The sequence below is a fragment of the Cryptomeria japonica genome, unplaced genomic scaffold (assembly GCF_030272615.1).
Source record: "Cryptomeria japonica unplaced genomic scaffold, Sugi_1.0 HiC_scaffold_488, whole genome shotgun sequence".
NCBI classification, from domain to species: Eukaryota; Viridiplantae; Streptophyta; class Pinopsida; order Cupressales; family Cupressaceae; genus Cryptomeria; species Cryptomeria japonica.
Window position 1 is genome coordinate 45604 of NW_026729306.1, and position 4663 is coordinate 50266.

A 4663-nucleotide genomic window follows, 5' to 3' on the forward strand; every position below is an offset into this window, starting at 1 on the left:
TGGAGCGCCCCCTCTTTTTTTGTCAGAGCGTTTGGTGGGGTTTCTCGCATTGGCTCTTCCCAGGCCCGGTTGTTGGGTGCGCTCCCACCCTGGCGCGCGCGAAGTTGGAAGTTGGGTTAATTGCCCGGGCGCGCACCTTCGCCAGGGTGGGCACCTTGGTGCGCACACCTTGGCTGGGCTGCGCACCAGGGCGGGCTCAAGATGGCACCAGCATTCCCTTTTTCTCACTATCTTTCAAAACGGAAATTTTAAAATCTCGTTTTTTTTTTGCCTTTTATGGAAATTAGTGAAGGCATCGCATCAAAGGTGCGCACCTCGCTGCCCACCTTGGTGTGCTCCGAGGTGCCCACCACGGTGCGCAACGCCGGTGCGAACCCGGGAGCGCCCCGATGTGTGCTCCAAGGTGCGGCGTGCACGAAGTCGGACCCCGGTTTGCCCCGGGTGCGCACCTCGCGTGCACCTTGGTGCGCACACCTTGGCTGGGTTGCGCGGCCTGGTGGGCACCATGGTGCGCACCAAGGAGCGCTCCGAAGTGTGCTCCAAGGTGCGGCGTGCACGAAGTCGGAGCCCGGTTTGCCCCGGGTACGCACCTCGCGTGCACCTTCGCCGGGGTGGGCACCTCGGCTGGGTTGCGCGCCCTGGTGCGCACCAAGGAGCGCTCCGAAGTGTGCTCCAAGGTGCGGCGTGCACGAAGTCGGAGCCCGGTTTGCCCCGGGTGCGCACCTTCGCCGCGGTGCGCACCATGGCGTGCACGAAGTCGGAGCCCGGTTTGCCCCGGGTGCGCACCTCGCGTGCACCTTCGGCGGGGTTGCGCGCCCTGGTGGGCACCATGGTGCGCACCAAGGAGCGCTCCGAAGTGTGCTCCAAGGTGCGGCGTGCACGAAGTCGGAGCCCGGTTTGCCCCGGGTGCGCACCTCGCGTGCACCTTCGGCGGGGTTGCGCGCCCTGGTGGGCACCATGGTGCGCACCAAGGAGCGCTCCGAAGTGTGCTCCAAGGTGCGGCGTGCACGAAGTCGGAGCCCGGTTTGCCCCGGGTGCGCACCTCACGTGCACCTTCGCCGCGGTGGGCACCATGGCGTGCACGAAGTCGGAGCCCGGTTTGCCCCGGGTGCGCACCTCGCGTGCACCTTCGCCGGGGTGGGCACCTCGGCTGGGTTGCGCGCCCTGGTGCGCACCAAGGAGCGCTCCGAAGTGTGCTCCAAGGTGCGGCGTGCACGAAGTCGGAGCCCGGTTTGCCCCGGGTGCGCACCTCGCGTGCACCTTCGCCAGGGTGGGCACCTCGGTGCGCACACCTTCTCAATGTTTTCTTGCCTTTTCTGGAAATTGGTGAAGGCAGCGCATCAAAGGTGCGCACCTCGGTGTGCTCCGAGGTGCGAACCCGAGAGCGCTCCGAGGTGCCCACGAAGTCGAAAGTCGGGTTAATTGCATTGTTTTCCCCGGGTGCGCTCCGAGGTGCGCAACATCGGCGCGCACCAAGGAGGGCTCCGAAGTGTGCTCCAAGGTGCGCACGATGGCGTGCACCTCTGGTGCGCACGATTCGGAGCTCGGTTTGACCGGGGTGCGCACACCTTGGCTGGGTTGCGCACCTTTTGTGCGCTCCAAGGTGCGCACGAAGTCGGAGCTCGGTTTGCCCCGGGTGCGCACCTTCGCCAGGGTGCGCACCTTGATGCGCACGCCTTGGCTGGGCTGCGCACCTTGGTGGGCGCCATGGTGCGCACCTTTCGTGCGCTCCAAGGTGCGCACGAAGTCGGAGCTCGGTTTGCCCCGGGTGCGCACCTTGGTGGGCGCCATGGTGCACTCCGAGGTGCCCAAGATTGGTGCGCACCAAGGAGCGCTCCGAAGTGCGCTCCAAGGTGCGCGCGAAGTCGAAAGTTGGGTTAATTGTCCGGTTTGCCTCGGGTGCGCACCTTGCGTGCACCTTCGCCAGGGTGGGCGCCTTGGTGCGCACACCTTGGCTGGGCTGCGCACACCTTGGCACCCGCGTTTCCTTCATTTTAAATTTTTTTTTTTTACAATCTCTCAAGTGGGAAATTCTATAATCTCAACTTTTTTTGCCTTTTCAGGAAACTTTTGAATGGAGCGCATCATTGGTGCGCTCCGAAGTGTGCTCCAAAGCTCTCTCCAGCTGCGTGCACCTGCCCCGGCCGCGCACCCGGCCCCGCCCAGCTTCGCTCACCTGTCCCGGGCGTCTGGTGCGGAACCTTAGAGTAAGAAACATCACCGTGCACCTTGGCCAACGTGCGCGACTCGACCGAGCGCGCACTGGCCGAGGTGCACACCGATTTCACCTGGGTGCGCGCGCAGCACCTCGGGCGCACCGGGGTGCGCGCACAACGCCCGGGTTGCACCGTGGCCTGTGTGCTCGGGGCGCCTCGGGTGCGCGCTCGGTGTCGCCCCCCGCGCGCGCGGTAGTGCGGGCAGCGCACCCCGGCCCGGCCCGGCCCCGACGAGAACGCAAACGGGCAAAAGGTTTATTCAAATAGCATTGCGACGCCCGGCGAAAAACTAAAAAAGGGTGCAACACCGGGACTTCCCGGGAGGTCACCCATCCCAGTACTACTCCGGCCCAAGCGCGCTTAACTGCGGAGTTCTGATGGGATCCGGTGCACTAATGCTGGTATGATCGCACCCGTTATGAGCTTGTCGCAGTGTGTACTTAGCAAACCGCGACCCACGTGCGAATCCACCCCGGCCACCCACCCCCGTCGAGGTGCACACCCTCCCTCGCGAAGTGCGCCCCGTTCGCCAAGTGTGAGCCCTGCCCGGGTGCGCGCACCTTGCTAGGGCGTCGGGTGTGCACCCGGCCCGGCCTACGTGCGTGCACCTGGAGGGGGCGTCGTGTGCGTGCAGTGTCCCGTCTGCAACGCGGTGCCCACACACCACCTCGGGCGCAACGACCTGCGCTCACATGTGGGCCGAGTGCACCTTGGTGCATGTTCGGGGCGCCTCGGGTGCACGCTCGATCTTGCCCCGGTGCACCAAGGCGCTCGGTTTGCCCCGGGTGCGCACTTGGTGCAAGGTGGGCACCCAAAATAGGGATCAAGCACCAAAACACAAGTTTCGGGATGCAAAATGGGACCCAAGGACCACAAATGCGTTCCAAGACCCATGATGGGTCCACGAGAACAAAAATGTGTTCCGAGACTTAATAAACAAATATTGGGTTTTAGGAGAAGAAACATGCTCTGATGCCCAAAACGAGAATCGACCCCGAAAAGGCCACAGGCCAAAAGTGGGATGCGAGACAAAAAAAAATGGGACCCGAGGACCAAAATTGGGTTCCCAGGTCGAAGACAGGGCAACCGGACAAGAAACGACCTCTAAGGCTCGAAATGAGTCCCGACGACTAAAACTTGACAAGAAGCACCCATCAGGCACCCAACTCGACACCCATGGGATGCCGACCCACCCGGGCTTCCACCTAGCACACCTTGGCACCCACCCACCCTCGCACCCAACCTCGCACCCAACTTAGCACCTTTGAACCCACATTGGCACTCACCCTGACCCTGGCACCTTGGAACCCACATTGGCACTCACCTTGACCCTGGCACCCACCTTTGCACTCACCTTGGGACCCACCCTGGCTCCCACCTCGGCACCCACCCAGACACCCACCTTGGTTCCTTGGCACCCACCTTGGATCCTTGGCACCCACCTCGACACCCACCTTGGCACGCAACTTGGCTACTTGCCACCCACCTTGGCTCCTTGACGCCCACCCCGACAACCACCCCGTGACCTACCCTGGCTAGGGTTGGTGCACACCCACCCTGGTGCCCACCTTGGCACCCACCCTATGACCCACCTTGGCACGCACCTTAGTACCCACCCCGTTACCCACCCTAGGACCCACCCCGTGACCCACCTTGGCCAGGGTGGGTGCACCCACCCTGGTGCCCACCTTGGCACCCACCCATCCTAGCACCCAGCCTGTGACCGGGCTTGGAACCCAACCTTGCACCCGCACCCGTCTTGGCCAGTGTGGGTGCGCACCCATCCTGGCACCCACGTTGTGACACACCCTTTAACCCACGCACCCTAGCACCCACGTTGGCACCCACCTTGGAACCCAACCTAGCAACTTGGCACCCACCCCGTGACCCACCTTGGCATCCACCATAGCAGTCGCCGACTTGGCACCCACCTCGGCACCCACCTTGACACTTGTGGACCCACCTTGCCACTCACCCTAGCATCGACCCATCCTAGCACCCACCCTGGCACCTTTGCACCCTAGCACTCACCCATCCTAGCACCTAACCTGTGACCCACCTTGACACTCACCCTCGCACCCACCTTGGAACCCAACCTAGCACCCACCCACCCTGACACCAACCCTAGCACCTACCCACCCTTGCACCCACCCTGTGACCCATCTTGGCACCCACCCATCCTACCACTCAACCTATCACCCACCTTCTCACCCACCTTGGCATCCACCTTAGCACCCACCCACACTGGCACCTTGGCACCCACCTCGGGCAAGGTGGGTGCACACCCACCCTGGCACCCAATTTAGAACCCACCGAGCATGTTACCCACCTTGGCACCCACATTGCAGCCCACCCTAGTACCCACCCTATGACCCACATTGGCATCCACACCCTAGCACCCAGGCACCTCGACACCCGCCTTGACACCCACCCTAGCACTGAACCTG

At 63.3% G+C, this 4663-nt stretch overlaps 1 non-coding gene across 1 annotated transcript; it reads right to left on the reverse strand.

Moving 5' to 3' along the window:
• Positions 1-2512: 2512 nt before the first annotated feature.
• Positions 2513-2631, reverse strand: LOC131871929 (5S ribosomal RNA). The gene has a single exon (XR_009370119.1). It is a non-coding gene; the product is annotated as a 5S ribosomal RNA (ribosomal RNA).
• Between the last annotated feature and the right edge of the window lie 2032 nt (positions 2632-4663).